Source organism: Parasteatoda tepidariorum, chromosome 1 (genome assembly GCF_043381705.1).
Source record: "Parasteatoda tepidariorum isolate YZ-2023 chromosome 1, CAS_Ptep_4.0, whole genome shotgun sequence".
Taxonomy (NCBI): domain Eukaryota; kingdom Metazoa; phylum Arthropoda; class Arachnida; order Araneae; family Theridiidae; genus Parasteatoda; species Parasteatoda tepidariorum.
In genome coordinates this window covers 29,040,908-29,057,468 of record NC_092204.1, presented here as the reverse complement: position 1 = coordinate 29,057,468, position 16,561 = coordinate 29,040,908, and the positions used below count along the sequence as shown (strand labels likewise).

The 16,561-nt window shown below is 30.3% G+C and overlaps 1 protein-coding gene across 1 annotated transcript in view; it reads left to right on the top strand.

The window, feature by feature from the left end:
* Positions 1 to 16,561, top strand: part of LOC107457342 (sodium/potassium-transporting ATPase subunit alpha) — a 104,828-nt gene that overhangs the window by 22,665 nt on the left and 65,602 nt on the right. The gene's annotated exons all lie outside the window — the stretch shown is intronic.

The following is a 16,561-nucleotide window of genomic DNA, read 5'->3' as shown; positions in this document are numbered from 1 at the left end:
GCCTAGAAATATTCACTATTTATGCAAACTATCTTTCTGTTTAAAACAAATTAAATTAAAACGATAATAACAACTTTCATTGAATATTAATACGTCACATTTTCTTAATTTATGGGAATAACTATCAGACTATTCACTGTGTCAGAAAATGGCTTTTTTTTCTAAATCTATTTCATAAAAACCTAAGAAAATATTTCGAAATTATTCACAAAAATTATTTTAGAGATGGATCAAGAAGTTTTAATTGTTTACTCTCATCCATTTCCTGTTAAAACAATAACGTCATTTCGATTATTATAATTTAACACGCATCAAAACTAAAACAATTCTAAAAATCTTTCACGCATTAAAGTATATTTTCGTTAAGGTCATTTTCAAACAAACGTTCAATACAAATTAAATTCTCTTATTTTTATTTTCAAATAGATAGTGATTAATAAAAGTAAATAAATAAACAAAATGAAAAAAAAAGTTTTTTTTTCGGTTAACAGCATTAATTAACCTTTTTATTTAGTCAAGGGTATTTAGAGAAAACTTTTCTAATATTTGTTAATTCCTATCACTAGACAGAATTTACTCTATCGAGATAAAACCTAATCTTAAGAAAATGTTTGAAGATTTCATGTTCGTTGTCAAAATCCAAAGATATTAAGACAAAAAGAAAAGAAAAAATAGCTTTGGGTTTCGATACAAACGAGGTAACACGATTTAAGTGAAAGATAAATATTTTTTTTACTATTTTTTAAATTAAACCCAGGTAAATCTAATAGTATAAGGTACTTGCAGCGATTTCGGATCATCGATTTTTAACTTTTTATTTTCTTCTTTCGTTTTTCTCATTTTTGTCATAAAGTATACAAATATTGCTAGATCTAGTCTATTCTAATAGAAGGTTCTATTTGAGAAAATATCGATAAAAATATTTATTAAAAATTAAAGAAAGTTTTGATGAGTTTATAATTTTGCGCAACAATATAATTAATTTCAAGACATCATTGTATTAAAGTATGTATAAAATTATATAAAGCACCAACACTAAAACTTTCAACGAAATTCTTCAAACGGTTGTCGAGGCAAAGGATTATATCAGTTTGAAATATTATATCCTTCATCGTTGTCATGTTAAGTAACCGGTTTTCCAACTGATAAAAGTTTGAGTTAAATAAAAAGATATTTGAATGTAAAAGCTTCAAAATCGCAATTGAAAAAGAAAATATTTGACTATTTCCGAGTCTGACTTACATTATCAACAGAATTTCAAAGAATTATTAATGGCAAAATAGTTTTTTTTGGGTGGGGTGGAGGGGATTATGAGGCTTTTTAGAACCATCCATAAGAGAAGACTATCAATTAAAGGTTATTTTAGAACCTACGCTTGTTGCCTTTTTTTTTTTTTGCAAAATTTTTAGGGGATAGATGGTTTACATGTTGTTTGTTATCAAAGTGCTTACACTGAAGTTAACCGATTTGATTTGTTGTTGCCTGGAGCTCAGGCAAGGCAACAGTTATACTAAACAGTGCAACTCAAGCATTTTCATGAATAAAATCGTATTAAATATTTTATTTTAATTCAGTAATGTTGCATAGAATTTAATTACACTTCTTGGAATTCTTTAAATTTTATAAATTTGACTGAAAATAATATTTATCTAAACCAGGGATGGGCAAACTTTTCTGGTCGAGGGCCAAAAATCGAAGAAAAAAAATTTTGGTGGGCTAAATAAAAACATCTAAAATAAAAAAAATACTATATGCAATTTTCAATGTAAATATTTAATGAGATGAATGAAATTGCGATTTCATTTTTAAAAGTTCCTTATATTAAGGTTCCAAGTGAGATGTACTTATTTTAAGGAACAAGGGTAAACTACTTCTAGGTAACTACTTCTGAAATGATTTTTTCTCAGGTTTGTAGATGAAAACACTTGTTCACACATAAATAAAAGGAAGCAAACATAGACCTGATTTTCTAGGCATGAAATATTTGGGAAACTAGCTTTTGGTAATGATTTGTAAAACTCAATTTTTGGCATATTCAGAAACAATTGCTTCAGATGGCACCAATCTACGGCTATTCTATAAAGAACTTCTGCTCATTTCACCAATTGAAGCTGTCTGTGCTAGCCTCCATCAATTTATTATTTTGTAGAACAAAAATAGAGAAAGTTAAAAGGTCCGCAGTACTTAGTTAAAAAAGAAAGAAAAATAACTTTAAACGAAGTAGACAAGAAAATGGATGTATATTGTTTATATTCGCCACAGATCAGCAAGTTAAAATTCCATCCGCGGGCCGGATAAAACCTTCCAGCGGGCCACAGTTGGCCCGCGGGCCGTAGTTTCCCCATCCCTGATCTAAACGTTTTTACAAAAATTTGAATTCCATGTAGTGAGTTGGTTTAAATTCATTCCTTTTATTGAATGAATGTTTGATTATATTGGCACAACTTTACTAAACCGATAAGTTTGATAATTTTTTATTTCGTTGATATTGCAATAGTTACAAAAACCAACTTCAAGTCATTTAAAAAAAAAAAAAACATTTTAAGATTTCCAATTTAGTCTGCCATTTTGAAAAATTCATGGTCTGTATAGTGGATTGCTGTAGGCATCTAAATAAATAAATAAATGCGTTTTTATCTATCATTTGTTGATGGGTTTCATCACTTCAAAAATTATAACGAAAGAAACAATAAAATTTTTAGGCAAGTTGGGGAATTTCTTATCTTTTCCCTGGATTCAAAACTTCAAATTTACAGAAAGACTTTTTTCAGTCATTATGTTTCTCTCTATATTAAAATATCAAAAGCGCCGTTGCTGTTTTGGGTGTTGAACTTAATGTGGCATTTTCCTTTGCTGCGGAAAAGCTGTAAGGCTTAGAAACTCGAAATTAAAAAAGGTGCAAAAAAGTGTGATGGAATAAAAAATTTTTTTTTAAAATTTGATCATTAGTTTTAAGAATTATCAAACGCCAAATTTTTATGTAAAAATACGTTCTCGTGTCAAATTTGTATGTAAGAACACTTTCACGTGTCAAATTTGTATGTAAAAACACTTTCTCGTTCGTATCAAATTTGTATGTAAAAACATTTCTCGTGTCAATTTTTTATGTTAAAACACTTTCTCGTGTCAAATTTGTATGTAAAAACACTTTCACGTGTCAAATTTGTATGTAAAAACACTTTCACGTGTCAAATTTGCATGTAAAAACACTTTCATGTGTCAAATTTGTATGTAAACACTGAAAGGCAACTATAAAGTTGAAATTTGATGTACTTTAAAGGGTTGATGAATAACAAAAATCAATAGTAGTGGACGATATGATTATTTGTAGCTTCAATCTGATCATTTTATTGGCTCCTCGATGATGAGTCGCTACAACTGAAACTCAATCTGAAATAAATTCAATGTTGAAGCTATCTATAACAGGTTTTAAATATGATTCAAAATAAATAAATAAATAAAAAAGAAACGGAAGAAGCAGAAAATTGCAACATCGGTAAAGAAAACGGCACACATTATCTTACCACACCATCTCATAGTTTAGAGATTAAAAGGAATACAAACATCTCTATTTAATTTGTTGGTGAGATGGTCATCTATCTGTTATCTGGATATTAACGAGTGAGAATGGATAAGTGTTCCCCAATCTAATCGAATTAAGGTCGATACTACATCACATTTATCGCCTCTGAAATCAACACCCTCTCTTTACTTTTTTTTTTTTGTTCTCGAACACTTATTTGTAGGTCACACGTGTTGCATTCACTCAACAGGCATCGTTCTATTGCATCTCTTTTAATTACAGAATTGGGTATAATATAGCCTACGTCACAGGTTGTGTTGTTCCTACTAAATTTAACCCATGAACGGCATTTTCTGCGAGCCTAACTTCAAGCCACAAATAAACAAACGAAGTGTTCGATCGTTTAAATAGCTGCTCGCCAGATTTTATTGCATTATAAAGAAAAGTTATTGAAACTAAATACAACTAAATAAACAACAACAACTAAAACAAATAACAACAACTACTAATAACAATAACTAAATAAACAACAACTAAATTCCATTCGTTTAGCATTGCGTCATATGTTGTTCCTACTAAATCGAAGTAGTTGTGTTTTTTTCATATTATACCCAATTAAGTTTGTTCCAAAAAAATACCTACATTCAAACAAAGCTATTAATTTCTGTTGTCAACTTTCAAGGTTATTTATGTATAGGTATTTTAAGCCAGAGAGAGAGACACAACCGGATAAAAATTCAAACAAGATTAAAGAAACCAAACGATTTTTTACCTATTTATCAAACTATCTCGTAAATTAAACGCAAAGGTGAGAAATTCCAAAAATTAACAAGTGAGAATGAAACCTTTATAATTTCCAACAACTTCATGAAACGTTCGTCGCCATTTTTTAAACTTGTTCCGGTTGTAAGCCACCGGGCCTTATATGTAATTGCCTTAAACATATTTGCCGTTACCCAAATGCTTGTTCACAGTTATTGATTTTAGTCCCCTTCCCCTCATACAATATTTCCCATTGTTCTTTTCAGAATTCAGGTAACTTACTCAGAAAGTGCCTGCCTTCAGCAGAGAGATTGCATTTATTTTCCATTATTTTTTTTAAAAATGATTTATAGTGTTTTATGAAAGTTAACTAACCGTCTTTCCACTGTTTACTTGTCATCCTTCATCTCATTTTTTCCCCTCCCTTTCTTATAAACAGAAAAGTCCAAAAATTAATTTTTGAGGGAATGGTATTTATTATAGTAGCAAAGAAAAAGTTTCATACGTAAAAGGTTAACATAACCCCAGAAAATGCTTCAATTACGTTAAAAAAAATTTTTTAGGCCATTTTGAATCCAATTGTAAGGACAAGTAAGAAGAACCACTCGTCTTCGGTGACAACATTCAGGAAAATAAGCAGAATTTCTCCCTTATGGATGGTTGGCTGAATATAAACAAAAACAAGCTTCCTAAAACCGGAAGAAATTTAGAAAACTTCCGGTGTATCCCTCCGCTTATGTTAAGCTTTCGAGGCAATGTGTGAACAGGCTTGGTATTCTAGGAAGTTTTATTATTGTGATTTGTGTTTAAATTTACGCGAAATGTTCCACAATTCTAACAGGTCATGAGCCTAAAGCAAATTTAAGAAAATTAATATCAGAACACAAATAAAGTGTAAGGTATGACAAGTTTTTAGTGCAGTTGTTGTAGTTCATTTACGTCGCACTAGAGCTGCACAATGGGCTACTGACGACGGTCTGGGAAACATCCCTGAGGATGATCCGAAGTCATGCCATCACAATTTTGATCCTCTGCAGAGGGGGTGGCATCCCCGCTTCGGTAGTCCGACGACCTGCATGCAAAGTCGAGCACTTTGCGATAGAACAGTTTAGCGAGGACCGATACCGCACACCCTCGGTTCATACGCAGACTGATCCAAGTGGTCACCCAGCCGCACACTGACAGCAGTCAGTGATGCTTGACTTCGGTGATCTGCTGGGAACCGTGTCTTAACGATCAGTTTTGAGAGTTATCCCTTACTTGGATATATTACTGTAAAATATCGCCATTGGTTATTTTTTGAATAGCATCTTAGCATGCTTGTGGAATCTTCCGAATTCAATTGTTATTTGTTTTGTGGAAATTTAAATGTAAAGGATGCATTATGTTGTAAATAGTATGAGAATAATAATATTGTATGTTGCGCTTTTTTAAGCTTATGCGTAAAAATCAATCGGAAGTAGTAACCCTGAAGTATGAGTTTTAATCCCTAGCGCCATCTGTGCTTAGCTTAGCTTCATTCGGTTCATAATGCAGTAGCAAACCATGAAAATTTCCTTAGGACCTGCCATGTCGTTATCACTGAGGATAGCTTATCTTTAGTTTTATATGAACTAAATTTTTTAATCAGAAATTTCTGTTGCAATTAAAAAATAATGCTTAGGCGCAATTATTTTCTAATCTCATAGAGTGCTTCATCCTCGTTATTTGTACATAATTTTTTTATGTAGAATTTTCACAAAAAAAAAAAGCTTTTCTAAGAAACATTCTAAGCACAGTCGACAAACGACATATCAGAATTATTAAAAATTTATTTGATAATATTTTAGGCTTTTAAGACACACATTTGATTGGACAATAAATGGCGGCAAATTCAACTATTTCTTTAATGACACGCGAGAAAGAAAAACGTTCTTTTAGTTCCTATTCTAACAACGTCTACAAAAAATGCAGTTACTAATTGATCTTATATTATATAAAATGTATTGCATAAAAATCATTCTTACAATATATATTATTACATAAAATATATTGCAATAATAATGATTTTTAACTCTTCACTATTTTCGTTACATAACTTCTTGATAGGGGAGAAATCTCTCCATTTATACCGTCTTGTTTCTCTCGGCCATCGTCATGGCGAAGACGCAACATTTCGAGGCCTTGGCCTTGTGACCTTTCTCAAACGAAAAAAACATCACTTTTAGAGCGTCCTGTGAACTAATTCGTATTTCCTATTAAAAAAAAAAGCATAAATAAATTTGTGGGCATACGATGTCGTCATTCTTTTACAACTGACACGTGCGAAGAAAATGCATCCAAATATGGCAAATTTTGACCTTTGATACAGGGCGTCATTCATATATTAATTGTTTTTACAAATAGTTGTAAGAAAGAAATGATCATTCATTAATGTCACTGATAATGAACGTCATAAGGGATACACGTGACCACCGTCACTTTAAGAGAAAAAAATACAAATTCCTCAGAAGGGTAAAAACTGATTTTAATGTGATTTTTTTAAAAAAAATTTTTAAAAAATCAAAATTTAAATAAAATTTTTGAATGCATTATTTCGATTTTATTTAAAAAAAAATGACTTTTTTTTTTATTTATCAAAAAGTCATTTTTATTAAAAATGACTTATTGGTCAGAAAATGATTTATTGGATCAAAAATATTTATGCGGAGTAACAGTTCGCGTGTTAAGTGGTACTTAACATATTCCTGTAAAAAATAATAGGCAAATCCTACGACAAAAATATTAAAGTATGCAGTTGAAGAATGGGTTGAATTTCGAGCTATGTGTGATAATCACGGGAAAAATGTTACCAGGGGGTGATGAAATTTCATGCATGTCCGAATCATAAATAAAAATGTAATTCATTTGTTTCAATAACAAAATAAAAATTCCTTTATTGCTAATATTTTCACAATATGTGCCCCCCTTGGGGGTTATCTCTATTTTTTTTTAGATGTTATCGAAGGTGCATGATTTTTTGCAATGAGATATCACTAAATGAAAAGGAGTAATGGATTTTTTTTTTTTCATGATGGAAGAACGAAGAGAGAGTAAGAAAGTACCGAAAAAAAAACTGTAGCAGAGTCAGTGCAGATCATATGCAGTTTTAATTATTGTATAATTAATTTTCTGAAATATTTTTAGCATTGTAATTTGAAATTTGATACTTATTTATAAGTGAAATTGATGTATTATTTGAGAAATGAAAAAAAAACGCGTAATAGTCTTAAGGCGAAATAATGTTAGGGATAAAGTACACTAGATTAGAAATAAGTGCTATGAACTACACTAGAAATCAATCGGTAATTAAGATATAAATAAAAAGATTAGGATCACAACAGTGATCAGATGAAAAACAAGCAAGTATTAAGGAAGAAAAGATAATGGTAATTTCAATTTGACGTCAGCTAAAAGATGAAGATAAATTTTAGTATGATGGCATCAGCCTATTTGCAAAATTTTGTGAATTAACTAATACAGTAAAACCAATTATAGAATGCCATAATGAAGGTTTCTATGAAAGGTAAATAAGTGGTTTAATGATATTGGAGAATAAGTGAAATTTAAAGGTATTTGATGCATTGTCAAAGGGGAAATTGTAGGATGCCAAATTTATGGGACAAATGGAATATCTGTGATAAGAAGGTTTCAAGTTATTCTAAACACTAGAAACGAAGTTGAGAGAAATGAAGGAACGTAACGACAAAAAGAAAAAGGAAACCTGGAAAAAAAAGGAAGAAAGAAATAGAAATGCAGAAGTGGAAATGAAAAATCACCAAGAAGTGTTTCAGACTGCAAGTGCAACTTTAAAAAGTTCTTAATTATTTGATCCCAGATATAGAAAGTAGCCGATAGATGATCTAGAGCTAAAATTGTTACTTTTAACCCCAAGTTTTAATCCTGATTTCAAGAACATCAGGCCATATCTGAGATATTTTGAACTGCAAACAAAAAAAAAAAAAAAATTGAGATTTTAAAATAGCGATTAGATTTTTTGAATTATGAGATTTATACCATAGGAAATATTAGAAGTGATTGACGGAATGTCAGAAAGTGAAATTAAAGATTATTACGAGATTACATTAAAGAAGCGTTTGAGTCAAGTGCCGAAGAACACCAATATCGTGCAAAGTGGCAATGTTTAAAAGAAGATAAGTTTGAAGATGTTCATGTATTTGAAAGGAAAATAGTCGTTGAAAGAAATGGTGAAATAACGCCAAATAATTCTACAGGGGTCTCAGAAGAGAGAGCATTCGCCTTCCAATTGGTTGATACGAATTCCCCACCCGGCTCTCTCCATACCAGGGCTAACGTAAAATGCCCTCAGATGTAGACGGATCATAGGTTAGAGTCCCCTTGCCGTCAGGCTAACCGAGGGATGATGTCGTGGTTTTCCTCTCTATGTAACACAAATGCGGATTAAGTCCATCAAAAAGTTTTCCACGAAGGCTAATTTCTCCCTACACTTGATCCAGGAGTTCAAATGTCTTCTGGATATGGGTTCAAAATTACAAGGTTACCGGGTTGAACTCAAAATTGGATCAGTTGTTCAAAAACGGTTATAAAATAAAATAAGGGGTCTCAAGTGTGTTGAGGTTTACGCAAAAAAGATTTTTTTATAACTATGTATAAATATCTATAAGGTGTATAAACATGTTCACATCTTTTAAAATCTCACAAAACTAATTATTTTGTAATGGTTCAAAACTTTAAAAATATCTACTTTTTTCAACGCCATTTAGCGAACAGTTAAAGACACAGAAAGTTTGTTTAAAATTACTTTCAACAGTTAAGCAAGTGCATACTCTTGTGATAAAACAAATATTATAGATAGATTTTTTGAAACTTGAAAAATGTATTTATTTTTTAAATAAATATTTTTATTTAAAATTGCAAATATAACACGACTTCTTAATTTTTTACTTTAATCAAATAAACTTATCATAATTTAAGTATATACCAATTTTAAAGAATCTCAAAATATTGATTCTGAGAAAACTGAGATAAGAGTTTATGGGTTGGTTGGATACAGTGAGCGGATAAAAAATATTCGAGCTGTCATATTAATCAGATTAAATATAATAGCGATGTACTTCAAAAGAAAAATTGTGATCTGTGGAGAGTTATGAACTTTCTCACGTTTTCTCTCTTGTACTTTTACTTTTGTAGTAGTTTCGAATTGAACTTTTTTTTTATTTATTATCTAATCTACACTTATAATAAAATTATGAAATAAGTCTGAGAACAATTTTCACAAATTTGGAAGTTCTTTTTGATTTGTTATTCATAACATATCCATGACGCATATTTGTACTAGATATGTACCGGGTCTTAAAATTTTGCTAGTTCTGGGTACCCGGCAAAATTTTTATTTGTCAAGTGGCTGGTCACGAGTTCCCGATTAAATTTTAATTTATTACCCGGCAGATTCCGGGAGCCCGATCGGGTCATTTATTCATCCATCCATTTCCTTTTATTTACATAATTATGTTTTAACTAATGTGTTAATGTTTTAACTAATTTTAATTATCCGATAACGCAATTTATTGACAATGAGATCTACATTAGTACAATCTTTTCGATACTCGGTTAGACATTTTATCTTAAGACCAATGTTGATTCATAGAGCAATTTTGCTTACGATTTTTATTATATATTACGATTATAAATTGCGAATTTTATTATGATATATTACGATTTGTTCCATGTAATTTCGAATCTTCAAAAATTTAGATCAAGCAAAGGGCAATTTTTTCAGCAATGCTAGCGGATATTTGAGCTACCCGAATACCTCCCACAAGTTAGCAGCCAGTTGGAAATAGAACCTTAACCAGACCGGTTAAAACTTATTCATTTAATTTTATAATTTTATTACTAATTTATTTATTTATTTAATTGAAGAGGGAGAAACAGGCCTTTTAGTAAAAAATTAGTACTCGATTTCCAATTTTATTTGTATATGCTTCTTTTCAATATAAACGGAAACCAATTTATAATGAAAAAAAATTAATAAAATTTTCTTATATGAGATTTTTTGTTGGTTTAAGTTTAAAAAAAAAAAAAGACTACTTTCAAATTTTTTTTTTCATTTTTTATTAAGCATTTAGTTTGATTTTAACATGCTATTTTATTTACTAGGAAACTAAGCATTAATGATGTTTAAATTAGTTATAGAATAAGAATAATCAATGTCAGAAAATATTTATGGTTTGTTTGCAACTGTTGTCCTTCCATAAAATGCTAAGTCAAATGATAAAAAATTTAATAATTCGCTGAGTGCAAACTTAGTATGAAAGTAATTCACGTGCATCGTATTTTTCTGCCGTTAACTTTGAATAACTATAAATAAATATCAATGCAGTTCATTATTTTTTTTTATTGATTTAACTATCGTAAATGTAGTTAAAATAGTTTAAGTATTATATTTGCATGTCCTTATTATGAGCAGATACCTTTAACGAACAAATTTGTTAAAGTTATTTTAACTCTGAATATGGTTGTGTCGAACATTAATGAGTGTTACCAAGTAAAATTGGCCAGGACCCAAAACACCAGAAACCGGGTCCGCCTATCCGGTACCCGTGTAATAACACTGAAATGAAAATTTAGTCAGGAACCCGTTACATTCCTAAACTGTACACAACTGTTAAATTGTTATCCATTGACAAAATAACATTTCGATTAGTATTAGAAAAAATGAAAGGAAGAGTTCCCTAAGACAGCATTCGTTCTTTCCTCTGGGTCAAATTTTTTTTTAAAGAAAAAGGTGAAATTTCTATGCGAGAGCCATTATTAGGATAAATAAAAATACCTTCTTATAACCATACGATGTGTTAAATGAAGGGCCCGCGCTAAGGATTTCAAATTATTAGCTAGTAAATTAGCCAAATATCAAAAGTCTACGCCAAATAAAAATCTTTAAAAAAAAATTTTTTGTATATAATTTTTTTTCCAGTGGAAAAAAATCATTCGCCAATACTTTCGCCAAAAACACAACTAACAAGCAAAACAAAAAATCTTTTTTTCTTCATGCGATGCGAATTGAATTTCCATTTTTGCATTAAGATTTGAATTTTCATTTGAAATTATGTAACTTTGAATTTATTTTCTTTTAATTTGAATTTAATCATTTAAACTTATTGAATCCAGGGAAGAATTAAAAGAATTCGCCAATGAAAAAGAAATTGAAAATACGCTTTTTCTATTTGAATTTCCGTTTTTTTTCTTTCTTTTTTTTTCTTTTCTAAACGCATGAATGCCATTCATTTCTATTAAGCATATACGTATATTACTTATATTTCCAAACAAGTGAAATAAGCAAGTGACACCATGACTGAAATATCCCTTGGATTTTCATTTGTTACAATATGAATCAGATGACAATTTAACCCCCCCCCACCTTATTTAATTCCATTTACTCGCGAAGTATTACGGCAAAAACAGGTAACAGGTTCATTTTGGGTATAAAGTTAGATAAGTATTCTGCACTAAAAACAAAATCATTTCGTAAGACACTTTAAAAATCCTACTTTTATACGAAATAAGATTATCTGTTGCTTTGAAGACAGAACATGGATATCAGCTAAATATAGAAAAATAGTATGCCTTCGCACGAAAAACAATTTGCTCTCCAATTAGAACTAATGTTGTTTTTAATGTTTATATTGATAAATTAAATGTTAAATGCATGGCCCACTATTGATACGTTCCTTATTAAAAGTGTATTCTACTATTATGAATAAGTACTTTTACTTATTATGCCAGAATGGATTTTAGAATACAGTTAATTAAATAACTTTTAATAATATTTTTTTCTATCTTTTTCTCGGTATACTCGCGTTCTCTGTTTATCCCCCCTCCCCCTTTTGGAGGGGGCATGCCCCACAGGTTGATATATTGATTAGATAGATGTTGCTCAAAATTAAAAAAAATAGATATATATCTTTTTTGACTCCTAATTCAGTATTTAGACTCTTAGACACTATCTCAATATGACGTGGCACTCACCTTTAACATGCTAGTTAATTAGTATCAATGGTATATTAAGTTACAAAACCATGCAAAAAAAAACGTTCTTTTTTTGAATAAACATGCTGTTTTTTCACGGATTTATAATTCTGACCCTCAAAACATGACGAAAAGCCGCACTCTTACGAAATACTGTTCCACTAGTTTAGTTAAGAGAGCTCCGCAATGTTGTCACCTTCTCGCTTATCTCGCTTTAACTCCGTAACTAATCAAGCGAATCAAAAACGCAATTATAAAACTCGCTTATCCAATGACAATGACTATGTAAAAAAAGAAAAAAATTTAGAATCATTTATTATTTTGTATCACTTTACTTTAATTTTGGTCAAAGACTTTTTTGAATTATTGCGGATTAATTAGGGACGTTTATTATCGTAAGTTTACTATCGTGTTTATTATGTAAGTTTAAAAAACAAATTACAAAATCTGAGCTAAAATTTATTTTGATTTAAATAAAATTTGAAAAAAAAAATCAAACAAATATCTCTTGAGAAACGATAATTTAAAAATTCTACTTTTTTCATAGTAAAAAAAAATTAAATTAATGTCAAACCGCGCCCAAACTGTCGGAGCCGCTTTTCTAAACTTTCCTGATGGTGGCTAATATTTGGTTGCTTATTTAGAGAAAGTAGGATTTTGTATCTTCTGCACATATAGCATATTTAGGTTTAGCCCTAAATACGATAAAGATTAGATCTCGGTACACGACAACCCGATCTTTAGATCAAAAGTTATTAAGTTTTCTATTTTTCCCACTGATTTGAGGCAATTCTGTTTCTTGAAAAGGACGCTGTACTGAGGGAGAAACACTTCAATGCAAATTCTCTTTCAGCTATTTTAAAATTATAGAGAAAAAATGAGTTCAGATAAGTAGAAAACAAACTATGAAGTTTTTAAATACTGAAAGTTTATTTTTCAAAATATCAAGTTGTGACAGGATTACTTTCCTTCTCTGTGACTATTCCTTTCGTAATTTGTTTAACAATTTTCTAAATTGATAAAAAAAAAATCATTTTTAGCATTTGAAACTCTTTGTTTACCTGAAATCATTTTTTTTTCGTGATTTAATTTTAAATGACTAATATAGTTGGGAAAAAAATTTATCATGAGTTGTTTTTTCCAGCGGTATAGCGTCCTGTTAAGAGCCGGTACTTTCCTCAGAGCTCTGCTCCGACTCTGGCTCAATTAAAATTTCCCACGAAAGTATTAATACTGTTACTAGGAGCCGCGATGGCTCAGGAGATGGATCAGGGGTTCGCCTTCCAATAAGGTGAACCGGGTTCGAATCCCAGTCAATACGAATTCCACATCCGGCTTGCACCGACCACAGTGCTGACGTGAAATATCCTCAGTGGTAGACGGATCATGGGTTAGAGTCCCCTTGCAGTCAGGCTAACCGTGAGAGGTTCTCGTGGTCTTCCTCTCAGTGTGACTCAAATGCGGATTGGCTCCATCAAAAAGTCCTCCACGAAGGCAAATTTCTCCTAATGCTCGATCCAGGAGTTTCCTTGTCTTCGGGATTGGGTTCAAAACTACAAAGCTACGAAGCTGAACATTAGTAGTCGTAAATCTATAAAATTGGGTCGGCTGCTCAACGACGGTTATAAAATAAAATATTGTTTCTAGAGCCGTGGTGGTTGAAGGGATAGAGCACTCGCCTCCCAATAAGGTGACCCGGGTTGAAATCCTAGCGATATCTGCTTGATAGGAATTCCACACTCGGTTCGCACTAACCACAGTACTAATGTAAAATATCCTCAGTAGTAGATGGATCATGAGTTAGAGTCCCCTTCCCGTCAGACTAACCGTAGGAGGTTTTTATGGTTTTCCTTTCCACGAAAGGCTAATGCGAGTTAGTTCCAACAAAAAGTCCTCCAGGAAGGCACATTTCCCCCAATACTTGATCCAGGAGTTCCCTTGTTATCTGGATTGGGTTCAAAATTACAAGGCTACGGAGTTGAACATAGGTAGTTGTAAACTCAAAAATGGGGTTGGCGGTTATAAATCAACGATATAATATAACATAAATCAACGATAACGGATATAAATCAACCACGGTTATAAAATAAAATAAAAATATTGATACTAAGTAAATGCCAAGATCAAATTAAATATATTTCTACTTTTCATGTTCTGTTAGATTAAAAAGGCATTTAAAATTACTTTTTATATTATTACATAACAGTTGAAGAAGAAAATTACAAAAATTTTACATTATGAGAAAGGAGCTATAGATATCTTAATGTCTAATAACAATGAAATTTTAGATCGTGAATATTTTTAAACTAGGAAACTATTCCAAATGATACAAATAGATTTATTTACATCTTTTTTTTAAAATTAACCCAGCAACCTATCTTAATACGTTCTGTTTCAGAATTTGTAAATTAAAATATTCCTTATTAATAATTTATAAATTAACACAAATTTTTAAAAAGTTTAAATAATTTCCAGTCAAACATAGCGTCAAAAACATTCGAATGTGATACATTAAATTGATGATCTCTCAAATAATTGTCACACTATTCATTTGTGGTCTATTTTCTGTTTCTGTGTTCTTAACATTCAGTTTCAGAATTTGTAAATTAAAATATTACTTTTTAATAATTTATAAATTAACATAAATTTTTAAAAAGTTTCAATAATTTCCAGTCAAACATAGCTTCAAAAACATTCGAATGTGATTCATTAAATTGATGATCATTTAAATAATTGTCACACTATTCCTGTGTGGCCTATTTTTGTTCAAGTACTAATTTTGAACAGTTGTCTAAATAAAACTTTGTCAAAAACTAAGTTTATTCTTATAACCTATAGGACCTAACCACTTCGAGTTGAGTTGTTTCCAACGTTTTTCGACTGTGCAGCCCTCTTAATCCAAGAAAATCATTGTTATTAAATCGTTTATTTATAATAAACTTTTAAATATATTCTATTTCAGCCGTTTCTTGAAATGAATGTATGAAAGCGTCCTTTTTAAACGAACTATTGTTTAAATTCTCTTAAAGGAATTTAAAATTTTCATTCTGGGGAACACATTGATGAGGTAACGAATGGATCATTGTTTCCATGACAATCTCCATATAAGGTTTTGTTTTGCACGGTGCATAAATTTCAGACAATAAAAAAAGCAATATTGCAATAAAACAATCGATGGAAAACAATAAACATTTTCTATTCGAATTCTAATGAATTGGTAAAGCTTTGAAGTAAAAAATATATTGAGTCAGCTGATCAAATTAATAGATATTTTTATTCGAAAGAGAAAAAAAAATTAAAATTTATTTATCATCACAATTCATTATTTTGAATGAAATGAAGAAAAAAAAGTTAGTTTCTTTTCAAAACTAATTTAAAAATCTAAATGCTCAAATAATTTATAACTTTTACTAGTTAAAAAACATCAGTCTGTACCAGTTGTTTGCATACATTAAACAGGCTTACGATTGTATAAAAATCTGACTATTTAAGAACATGGAAATGTTTCAAATATTATCTAAATTGATAAATTTAGTAGAAATGACATTGAAAAGCGCGAAACCCTGGGATAATGAGCTGAAAGTGAGGAAAACTGCAAAAGATAATGTCTTCTTGCTTAATAGCAGATGATGATGATGATTGTATTGGAGGATTCAAGGGACTATTTGGCCACTCTGTATTACATAAAAATGTAATGCATATGCATGTAGCTTGTTTAAAATAAAGATGAATTTTCGTTTACACTTTGGCAACATTAGACTGAAATATCGAGCGAGTGAGTAGTCATAAACAGGACCACTTAAACGTATACTTTTAGAAATTTTCTGATGGAAATTTTTTTCCCTCGTTGCCTACAAAAAACTGAAACATTCTAAGCTATAAATTGGGTTAAATGAGAGATTAAAGGCGAACACTTCGTATAATAAAAATGTTTTATATTTTTGTTTTAATTATGTTTTTAAGTTACGTGGGTTAAATAGTACTTCAGAACTATGATTTATTTGTAATGATTCGCTTCATTATTAACGCAAGAAAGAGATGCTTTTTATCAACAAATATTATCCAATTTTTAGAAGATCATATTAGTAATTACGAGATTATGTTTTTTTATTTAATAATTTATTCCTGTTGTTATCAAGCTAGATTTGTTATTTATATGCAATCCTCAAACTAGTGTTCCACTAAAAAAAAGATATCTATCTATCTATCTATCTATCTATCTATCTATCTATCTATCTATATATATAT